This window comes from Athene noctua, chromosome 10 (assembly GCF_965140245.1).
Source record: "Athene noctua chromosome 10, bAthNoc1.hap1.1, whole genome shotgun sequence".
NCBI classification, from domain to species: domain Eukaryota; kingdom Metazoa; phylum Chordata; class Aves; order Strigiformes; family Strigidae; genus Athene; species Athene noctua.
This window is the reverse complement of record NC_134046.1, coordinates 7002764-7015016: the sequence shown is the minus strand read 5'-3', so window position 1 is coordinate 7015016 and position 12253 is coordinate 7002764.

Sequence of the window (12253 nt, the reverse complement as noted above, 5' to 3'; positions counted from 1 at the left end):
TTCATTGTCCTGTACCTTCTCCCAAGCCTGTTTCAGCTGCGGCTGAAGCTCAGAGGCTGGGGGAGTAAGCTGGGGAGACCAAGAAACAGCCACGTGGTGCTTCTCCCAGGCACTGGGGGTTCGATGCCCGGTAGCAGAGAGACTAGACACTTGTGTCCCTGCTGCTGCCAGTGCTGTCTCTGCCAGCACCGGAGCAGCTTGGTGGCTGCCAGGTTTTTTGCTCAGCCCCTCCGTTCATCTCCTTTTTCATTCCCTGCTCCTCTTTCTCTGCCCTTCCCTGCCCACAACTGCAGGCTGGTAAGAGTGCTTTTAAAAATGACCATTATGCCTACAGCACCTCACCTGCTTCCCTCAGCCTTTGCAGCACATAAAAGCCTTGGCAAGAGATGAAAAGCCTTTTAATTACTGTATGATAAAGAACGTATTGCATCTATGGATGCACTGAGTGGGATATGAGCTGCCAACAACATAGCAATCCTCTAGCTTATACTCTGCAAAAAAGAGACATCCTAGAGAACGAGTATTGGCCACTGATGGGTCCTCTTTGTCAGGGCTACTTAAGCACCATTTTGAATCGATTTCACATTATTAATCCTTCCGCTGGCACAACAGTGCACATGTACAAAAATACCTGTATGTCTATATCTGCGTATATGTACGCTTGTTTGTGTGTATGTCCTCCCCCAGCTGCTATAGGATGTCTGACACCAGCCGCAGAAGATATATTGATCTGGTCATAACATATTAAAGCTGCTGCAGAGCAGATGTTAAAAACAGATTTCTTGGCATATATCAGCCCCTGGCGGTATCCGTCGTACACATGTTCCAGTTTATTTATTAAAACAATTGCTCTCCTCGTTCTGTTTATTATCATTCTCCTGAGCAATTCAGGCACGTTGGAGCCAACCCCTTCCAGTCAGTCGGTCCTTCTTGGATCGTCCTTTTTGCTTCAGCTCGGACAACACCCTGCAACTCTTCCTTCCTGAGGAACCAGGCCTGTCCCACTGTTCTTAAAAGCAGATGGAAATTTATCAGCTGCAAAAATTTACCCTGACATAAGTACGCTGAAAATAAGGACTTGAGGATCCTTTTAATTTGAGCAGGTAAATAATGGGGCCAGGGAGGCCATTGGAAGGGGGAACGTTAGTGATATGGCCACATACAGCACCCAAGAGGCTGTGACGTACCACAGGCAGAGAGGGCCTGATAATTTAAAGACTAGGAACTAAACGTAACTCTTTGGCCACTGAAATCTTGTTTGTCCCATTTTGTCCCAAACAGCTGCAGAACTGTGAAATTAGTGTGGAGCAAAGGGCCTTCCCTGAGATCACATCAGTGCATAGGAGAGCAGTGTGGCTCCATGCCCCGGAAAGGTGTGACACTGGTCCTTCTCCAGGAGACAGCGTTGTCACCAGCTGCCTTAAACACCCGACGTGCACACGCTAAGGCGAGGCCTCCTGCCATATTTTTGCAGAAGCACAGGCTTATATTTTGCAGTTTATTTCTGCCAGGGATGGGGCAGCAATGCTCTTGGCCACAGCTTCAGTGTAGTAAAATCTGAGAGGCCCCCTCACACCAAGTGGCCAGGGGCTAGTGCGCAAGGAAGCAGAGTCCCGTGGCCGGTCCATACCCCCAGGACTGGTGACTCCAGCAGCCACCCTATCGCCTGGTGCCCCGTAGCCCCTCTGCATGCTCAGGAGCTGGGCTGCAGACCTCTACCCACTTCTCTGGCTGTTGCATGTGCTTCTGGAGCTGCCTCTCTCAGAAAATGAAAACTAATTCAGTGTTACCCTAATATCTAGCCAGCAGCGGACAGCTGGACCTGGTCGGGCAGCAGTTTTTCCAGCCTCTTCTCATTTTGTCAGTCTCCCTTTTGCTGCCTTAACCCTTCTGCAAACGACAGGGAAGACTGGTTTAATGTGGATTTTAGGTCATTTTTTGCCACTTGGACACCATAAGCTCCCCCTCATGCTTACAGTAGCATTCTCTGTTCTTAAGAAATCTGGCAGGTTGTAGAAATTTTGCTGAAATACTAATTGCAGTAAATTTTTGTGGAAACAGATGGGGGAACCAGACAGCCAGAAATTTAATAACTCCTTTGAGTACTTAGCAGCAGAAACACTAGTCCCCAAATTCATTAAGAAAAAAAAGTGATTAATGAAGATATAGATTTTTACATAATGATAGAAAGCCTTAAACTGTACAACTTTCTGATGATCCTCATTTATTCTGTCTTATTGGCTGCCTGGACAATTGAAGATGAATGGACTGGGAAGGACAGAAAATGTGCATTTTAACTACTGGATAAAGTAAGTGAAATAATGATCCAGTGGCAATGTAGTGACCTTTTCCATGTGAACATGTCTTCCAGAGACTCTCTGCAGTTAGTCTTACAGCACAGCTGAGTTAATCTAATATTTCCATTTAGCACATAAGAGAAATGGAGGAAAATCTTAATTATGCCTGCATTTGTGGTTATAGTCCAAACCCCTGACACTGGAATCACTCACATCTGTTCTCAGCTCATTTTGTGGGCTGATGCAATGACTTAGTTGACTCAGGAAGCAGAGTTAAGAAAAAGTTTGCAACAGGATGGCCCGAAGCTGCCCATACAGTTGTGTGTTTCCAGACAGCCCTGGAGGAGCATCCCTGACATTCCCGCAGAGGGGCTGGAACCAGGACACTGGGTTCCTTCAGCCACTGAATTGCTTGAGTCATTCTGGTGATTTAGTGCTTTCCTTTCTTTAAAAAAGAGGATTAACTTAGACCTGGTCTCTTCCAAAGGCTGCAGACAGAGTTAATGAAGCATGGGGTGGGTTGTTACCTCCTAGGAGAAGAAGTGGGTGCAACATTAGTGCTGGACCCACCGTCCCTCCCCTTCCAACCAGTGTGGACCAGCAGGAGACCAAGGCCATCCTGGTGGAGGCCCAGCATGACCCCTCAGGTTATTTTGCTGGACCTTTGCAAGGAAAGACTCAATTAAAATTAGATTTCCTTGAATTTCATGTTTTTGGAGAGCTGGACATTAACCCCTCCCTGTTCCATGGAGAGACATGGATCCTCCATCCCAATGCCATGGGCTGGCAGTGCCCTGCAGTGATGGTGGCCCTGGCTCCTGGGGAAGGTGTGTGGCTGCGGCTCAAGGATGACCCTCACCTCCACTGCTCATCTCCATCAGCCTCCTGGCAGAAGTAAATTGCAATTGTTTCTGTACAGGCAAGGAGCAATATTTTAGAAAATTAGTTCATTGCCAGCTGTTTGCTCAGCTCAGAGTTTTCATCAGCTAAATTCCTTCTCCATCTCCCAGGGAGCACGGCTGATAGGAAGTGCTTGCAATGACATATAGAGCAGCCACAGCGGCCAAAACAATCCACCTATTGGGAGATGCCACTGAAGAAAGGAGCTTAAGGGTTTATTTGAGCAGCTGAACTTCAGCATGTAAACTACAGCTATTTTTTAAATGTAAACAGTAAAAATAATACAGTTTGCTTTAAAAAAAAGTGCTGTGTGTTTGGCGCTGTATACTTGATATAATTCATTTTTAGTATCATTTAATTCAAACAAAAGTCTTTCTCAGTCTGTTCTGGCTACTCACAGAAGGACAAAGAAACCCAAGTACATAAATGACAGCGCAGGGACAGGGAACAGAGGGCTGAAGGGAGTACAGACTCTCATAAGGACTAGCTGCTGGGGCACATGATGCCTGCCCCAAAACTCCTGCACATCTCTGCTTGCCACCACTCCACACTGCCACCCATGTTCTGTAAGACCACATGAAGTCCTGCTTCATTTTCCCCTTCTGCAGGACCAAGGATGGCAGTGGAGTGGATGGAGGTGACTGATCCACGGAGAGTCCCATTCCTAAATCCAAAACAGAGTCAGGGCATGTGTGCTGCCCCGTCCCTAAGGAGGAGGTCAGCAGTGAGGGAGGAAGGCTGCCTAACCTCAGTCTTCCTTTTCCATTTTCTAGTAACTTAAGTCAATGACAGCAAGTCAAACCCACAGCAGTGCCCCTGGAGGGAGGTGAAACAGCAGCTCCAGAAGAGCAGGGGACAGGGCTTTGTCCACAGCCACCTCCATTCAGCGGGGTGTCCATACACCACAGGGGTCTGCTCGCAAAACCCAAACTATGCAGCGTTATTTGTATGGGTGAGTGGCTTTCACAGCTTGGTAGCTCCACTACATCTCTCCAGAAGACTCATCGTGTCTCCAGCAAGCCAAATTCTCTGACGGGACACGTGTAGCTTTTCCACTGGCTTAGGACCCTGCAGATCCAGCTGTGCTCCTTGCTGCTGTGCTGTGACTTGTCACTTTAGCTATCAAAATGCTTCTGTTGCTGACAAAGAGACAAAAAATAGCTGGTGTTCCTCAGGGACTGGGTATTTTGTGGGGCTGTGGTTGCGTGAGGTTTTCAGCCAGCGGCACCAGCATTTGAGTGGTCTGTCAGAAGAAACTAAGACAAAGAGGGTTGTGGATAGCAGGTTTAAAAACACAAAACCTGGAAAAGCTGCAGACATCCATGCATTGAAAGGGGTTGGAAAGCTCTGCATCAGTGTGTTGAGGGACTTGATGCCCTTTAATGCTGTTGCATGCTCAGCTGAACTCTTACATTAGTGCAACATCAGTCCAACACAAATTATATCTCACCCTGGAGAAATGCAAACCCCATCTGTATGCAATGCTTGATTTTTGGGTTATTATTAAGCACAAGAAGTGACTAAAACAATTGTGGGCCTAAACGTCAAGCTAAGGTGTTAATAGTCAAATGAGGCTGGGATTACAGTGAGACAAAAGTGAGATAAAAACGGATCTTGGGAGTCTCAGTAGTGCCTAAACATTTCCAGGTTCATAAATCCTGTCGACTGTAGAGGTTTATCTTTCTTGGGCATTTTAGACAATCCCTAGAGGCATCTATGGGATCTGTAGACACCTAAAGCCCTGGACCGTTGCTGTAATAGCCACTGAATCCAGCAGGCAAGCCCAAGACCAATGGTCAGGAGGTAATTTGCCATCGCAAAAAGAGGATGTTTTATTCCAATAGCATGACACCCCTGGGCAGCCATGCATGAAGCTCCCACTGCCCTCTCCCTCTATGCACCTCTAAATATTTACTGAGATACTTCAGTCTCATCTCAGCCCTGGCTGCAAGACCTCTTCTGTGTTTTCTTTGACAGTGTGGAGCACAACCCTTTGGTGAGAGGCAGCCGAGAGGTCCTTCCCAGGAACAGCGGAAGGAGGCTGATGACAAGAAATTCTTGTTCACCCTCCTGTGACTTTCCAGGCCCCTCTTCCTTTTCCTTCTGTTTTGCAGCAATAGAGTTGCCAGCTTTTCTCCTCTCAATAGGATTATCGGAACTGGCTTCCGATGTGAAGTTTCCCAACAGCGAAAGTTTCTGATCATTTCTTCGTACTGTGCCATCATGACACACATTGCCATTCCCAGCCGATAACATATCATTCGTGTTCTGTTGCAGAAAAGCCATTATCTAAGGTAAACACAAAAGCATGGGAACACCGTCTGTTTGTACATGGGGAAGGAGAAGCATATGACATGTGAATTTGCCAGATGTTACCACTCTGAATCTTACTAAAATATGCCCTGTACTGACCATGGCTGCTTTATCTGTACATGGAAGGAGTTGGAAGATAAGAGGCATTTTTACTGACAGTGCTGTAATGGCCTGACCAGGCAGCCTGGGAGCAATTCCCTGACACAGCATCACAATTTCTTGAAAACGTACAGGCTGTTGACCTGGGTTTTGTGTAATCCTGACCGCGGCTTCATTTGACAGTATTCTTCCTTCGCGTCTATTCAGACTGAGACTGTTTTCCAGAAAATTACACCAGCTCCCAATAAGTACATTGGGTTTATAAAGGGACCTGACTTTTGTCCAGCTCAGATGATGCCTCGTGGCATGTCTTAATGCTCTTCTGACAGTGTCTTGTGTTTGTCTAGTTGGAAATATTCCAGGGGATTCAAAAATTACACGCTGCTGCTTAAAATTCTGTTCTGTATATATTTATTTTGCATATTTTAGCTTTAGAGGAGGCTGTTTAATTCTCCATCCCTTCTTTCCTCAGTTACTCCCATCTCACACCTAGAAGTGCTTTGGGGCACACTGTGGGGGTGGAGAGGCATAGAAGGGCTTGGGCTCAGCCTGCCCACACTTTGAGCTGGCTTGGTCCACGCTTGGTCAGATGCAGAAGACTACGAGCCACATCAGCTCCTCCATGGCCACCCCTAAGGCTGTATTCTTTTGTGCACCGCACCCAGTCAACAGGTAGGGAGAATTAATGCCTGTCCATCCTCCTCTATTTGCCATCCCAGGGATAGTTACACTCTCTAAAATGGTTCATGTCTACCACCAGCCCAGGCTCTGGATCAGATCTACAAATCTTTTTTAATGCAGCTGCAAGTTCAGCTCCCTCTTCTAGACAAGCCAACTCCTCTGCAGAGCATCCACCCTTCTGGTGCAGGCAGGGCCCATGCACCTGCCTGCAGGCAAGATGTGCCGGCTCCTGCTTGGAGATGCCCACACAACTCCGCATCCAGCTCCCATCTCAAGCACCTCCAGGGCAGATATTGCAGCTGCCAGACCTCCAGCATCCAAGTCTGTTTTCTTTTTGCAGGGGGAAATCTGAATCTCCCATGCCAAGACTTGAGCCCAAGCTCTTCTGAAGTCTGTGAAGCCAGAGAGTGCCCTTAAGTGGCGCCTGTTTATTCCTTATTGCCTTTTATTCTTTACAGGAAACAATATGGGGAGGCTGTGCCAGAAATACAGATATTGTAATTATTATTTTTATTACTACGGAGTATGCACAGGAGCTTATTATTTTTAAGTCAGGTCAACTCTGTACCCTGTGGTGCCTCAATTTGGAAGTTCACACTTGAAAGGAGAGACAATTGCATCCATACTCATCGTCTGTCCTTGTCAGCAGGCGCGGGGCTGCACTGATGAGCTCTAATCACACACGTGGGTCCAAAACAGGGAGAGGTGGCATTTCTCTGTGCACAGAATAATCAACTCGGAGTTAAATGCAGTGCTTTAAAGTGATTTGTATCCATTCTCACCCCCACCTTCTCAGTCTAATTAACTCCTCTAATAGAATTAATCAGCAGGCTAAATATGAGACTCACTAACGACTAAAAAAAACATACCACTATCTATTCCAAAATACAATTACACTGACAAACTCAATTACATGCCTCAGTTGCTTCTGAAATTACTCACTGATATTGGACTGCGCACAATTTAAGTTTCATTGTTGAAAGAAATCATAAACACTTTCTAAATCGTACAATGTTTACAGAAATACACAGAAGCACAGCTTTTATTACCCATGTGGCAAAATTAATTTGACACATTGAAAGCAAATGAATAGAGCTGGAGGACTCTATTCAAGTGGTATTCTTCCCACTGATACAATTTACACTGGGGGAATATCTAACACATTAACCTTATTAGACTCTGATGTAGGTAAATAGCATTTCAAAGGGAGGGAGGAGGGATCCGAATCAAAATCCTTCCCGCATTTGAATGAGAAACATCAATTTCTGCATTTCTAACTGTTCATTTAGTACAAAAACCCCTTTCACTAAGTAGGGTTTTGCTCTGAAATCAGGAAAACTTTTGCAGCAGGGGCAGTCCACAATATGCAATTATGATCTTGGCTTTAGTCTTTTAAGTCTGGGGTGAACTCTTCAGCTGAAAATAAACGCCAATCAGATTTGATTATGCGAGTTTAGCTGAATTTGCAAGTCAAAAGAGGAAGAAATATGTTGCTTGGTTTTTTTAATAACGAAGTTTATCAAAGTTCATCTTGATCTGAAGATACAGAGAGAGGCTTCCTGAACTTTTTCTTTGTCTGGTCATATGCAACACCTGCTTCTCAGTTTAATTTCTTTTCAAACTGTGATACCAATGATACTAACATTTCTAACCTAAGGGATGGAGCTGCTCTTGCTTGCAATTGGCCACAAGTACATAAAGATTTGAGCTCCAGGCTGGCAAAACGTGTGTTGAACTTGAAACACCCGTATCCTATTGTAAGAAACAACCTCCCATACTTTGCAAGAGCTTACATCCTTGCATAACCAGTACAACAAACTGTTTTATACCTGTTGAGCCTAAAAATTACAGTGGCACTTGCCTAGTAGGGACTTCTCATCTCAGTAGAGTCAGTTACTGAAGGAGCTAGGGATTGCTCAAAATTCCTTTGGGAAAAAAAAAAAAAAAAAAAAAGAGAGTCCAGCATTTTGTGGAGTGCTTCAGGGAGGCAAGGAACATCCTGCTGGGTTTCACATTCTGCTGAACTTGAGGGAGACCTGGGATCTGTCAAAGAGAGGAGGGATCAGGAGTTCCAGTTTTAACCAGAACATTAAAGGTGTTAAACTTTGGGCAGATCCATTCAGAGATCTAACACCTGCTCCACAGATTCTTTTCTTCTGGCACTGGGGTGACAGTGGAAAGTTGTGTTTGTACCCGCATGTTTGAACAGACTGATCCCACATACTGTGCTCTGCTGATGTCCTTACCTCTGGGCTCCCCCACCCACCCAGCCCATCCCCTGCTCTAAAACGGAGGATAAAACAAAACATAGGGAAGGAAGATTGTTAAATACAAAATGATGATTGGCCTGTATTAGTGAAGACAACTTTCTCCTTTCATTTCCCTTAAAAGATATTGATGCTTGTCATATGCTGGGACAGTAGCACTTTAGGGGTCAGACAACAGAACAAGAAGGGATCTCCAGAGGAATCAATCCCACATCTTCTGGGGAATGTTTGTCATATTTTGGCTTTTTGACATGCCCATTTATTTCACAGCATCCCAGTACCCATATCCATTCCCCACTCCCTTTCCTGCTAGTGTTCCCTTTGTGCACAGTCTGCCAGTTCACATCCATCTATTATTTGTTACTCCCTTCCTCTGCTTCACGTATTTAAAGGTAGCAAAATATTAAACCAGATTTGATTCTAATCCACATTTGCAACCCCATAGGCACTCCAGTTAGAAGTACTATAGAATGGCCACACAGTTTCACAGCTGAAGATGCACGTTGGGATAAAGACAAATCAGTGGAATGAAACTGGGGCCTCGAGCAAAAGGCTTCTTTTGCTGGAACTCAAGAATAAGACTCACTTCGTGAACTAATAGATTTTATACTTTCATCAGAGGAATATCATTCATCAAAATGAAACCTTTCAGGAAGATTGGAGATGGGTAGCTATTCCACATCCAGGCACCTTCTTTATTAATTCTGCACATTTCTGCAGTCACCAGTGATGCATTAGATGACACTTGCAAAGGATTACAGACCTGATACAATATTAGATAAAAATTACAAGTGAGAAGCTATTTTACTGCTATTTATTTTCATCAACTAAGCATCGCTCTCCTAAATGCCATTCTAGTTTGGTCGATATTGGCTTTTCAGGCTGCTGAGAAGTTTTGTAATTCTTTTTTGTTCGTAGCTTATGTATAGAAATCAATACTAGCTTGCAATTTGTTGAAACCAAAATGGTCATGTTAGGAGTAACATATGCCTGATTTCTCCTTGCATTCTATTCCCAGTCCCTCAGCAGAGTAAGAATTGGATCCATTTCTTAGTCAGTCTATGATACCTAATAATTAAAACCGGTTATTTCCACAACCCACACACATTTTTTATTAACCTCACACTGAAACATAACTGAACAAAGCAAGCATGAACATGGCTGTGGTTCTTCCTTAATATCACTGGTGTCAAAGGGAATCCTTTCTTTGATGCAGGGAAAGCTGAAAGAAGCTCCATCCTCAGCAAGCACATCTAAAATAGCCTGAATATTGGTCAGTGGGGAATGAAGCCATCTAAATCTCTGAATTCTTTGTATTCTTCTGTTGTTGAAAGTTTAACGGCATATGTGGATTTTGTTTTTTATAAGTATGCCTGCAGTAACTGTAAAATAAGCCTTAAAAATTCTGACTTTTCAGGGAAAGAGAAGCAAGTGAAAGGGAACGTCTTATCAAATGTTGGGGCTTGGCTGTGGAAGATACAAATTAAGGCTTCTAGCTCTTTCAAGGAGTAGGCTTGAACTGAAAGCATGCTGGAGCCCTAACAAAGAAGCAAGTCAGTGAGTACTTCATGATTTGTGCAAAATAGAAGATACCAACATAATCACGTATGATAAAATTACGATGGCTTCATTCCAAATGTGAAATAGGACAACTTCACGTAATAGCCTACAGGCTAGGGCACTCAGGTGACACTTGCTCATACATCTGCTGCAAACTAAGGGGTGGGCGGGGAAAGGACTAACATATTTTCCACATCCCGTGGACTCCAGTCATTGAGGTACCTAGGGACCGGGCTTCTGTTTTGATCAGAGTTTGTGCTCACACTATCAGAAATAGATATTTTCACTGGTTATCAGGTAGATCAGTAATGGTTAACTACAGAATAATCAGACTCGAAATCTTTTCTGGAAATCAGCAGGGAATCGCTTACCAGCTTCAAAACCTAACCACAAAGAGTTCAGCTTTGAGTAACGTTTCCACATCACAACATTCATCTCAAATCTTGTGTTGCAAGGAGCAAACCCCTCAGAAACAGTCACCATTTGCTGTCACTCCAATGTCAAACACCCACTGAAATTTTTCTGGACTGAGACTACCATCTAGTGTCCTGATGACAAACTGCGGGTTCTTTGGGGGGGGAAAAAAAAAAAGTACAATGCACTTGTTTGTTCACTTCTATAATTACATTATCATAAATAATTCATCTCCTGAGACACATGTACAAATAGAAGAGAGACTGAAGGCCACACAATTCCATCTTACTTTCCCAGTTGAATTAGAACAGAAAAGTCAACTAGGCTTATGATCTTGGGGAAAAAAAAAAAAAAAAAAAGCTAAGCTTGTTGAATAATAGCTCTCACAGGAAGCCTAAGTGGTGTGTTTGGTTTCCATATTTTTCTTCCAAAGGTCCATAAAACTGATAACACATTAATGCTCTGATTAGCACACCTGGGATATTCCAGCAGAACTGGCACAGATTGAGCATGGAATCTCAGTGCCACACGGGGCATCTTTTGCTGCCTTGGGAGCATCTTCAACTTTCCGTGGAGAAGCTCATGACACAGGTCTGCTGGACCAACCATGCTTCAAGAAACTTCACACTTCCTGGTGCAGGGGTGATGAGCACGTTCAGAACCTCTTCAGGATGCCAGAAGAGTTAGTTTTCCTCTAAAGTGGGTGTCCCAAATCAAGAGCCTTCTCACTTCTTGGAGCCCCAGCTCTGCTGCTCAGCTGCCCTGACTGCTTTAGCAAGGAACAAATGACTTCAGTAATATTGACCTAATTAAGTGATAGTCTTTCCCTGATGTGGCCATGCTGCAAAATCAAGTCCAAAGAGATATCAAGTGATCTACCAGAACTACAAGGCTGCCTGAAGGGGAAGTGGACTCTGTGTTCTGGCCAGGTTGCTGCAGAGGAGACTGGAAAACACAGTGGAAGCCACTGAAACACTGAATGGTTTTAGAAAAAAATTAAATTCCTTTTCCAGCTTTTGACTTCTCTTGAATTACCATTCACTTTCTATTATACTTTCCAAAATAATTTCAAAACAAAAACTATAATGAGAAGTTCCCCTTTGACCTACAAAAATTCTTGTGCCTTTCCAAGAGAAGTTGCCTTATAATCCTCCCATTCCCCCACTTACAGTTTCAATGTGCTGCAACAGCATTTTCAACTAGAAAAATATTGCATTAGGGACTGTTGAGGCAGCTTTGCTTTACTGCAGATACTGAATGAGCTGTGACAGACTGCACTCATTCAGTCTTCCACCAAAAACACTGTAGTTCAGCAAAAGCCTTTAACCTGCTGACAGCAAAGAAGAGTCATTACATTGCTTTTGATGCTAAAGCCATAATGGCATCTTGTGTCTTCAAATTATTGACAATTTCACAGCGTTGTAAGAGGTCTGGACATCCTCAGGCTGAAGGTATCAATGCTCTTGAACCCTTTTTAGAGTGCTCGCCTTTTATTTTCAGCGTTCTTAAAATATGCTCTCCAGCAGACTGCGAACAAATCTCAAATTTCTCTTGCAGCTCTGACATCTGAGCTGTAATCCTCACCACACCTAATCATCCTTCTCAGACTGATAAAGTCATGTGAAAATTAAAACTACTTAGTAACATGGGCCAAAGTGAATTTTGCTACCCCAGGATGAGAGCTGAACCGTTCCTGCCATGAATGTGTAGAGTGAAGGCACA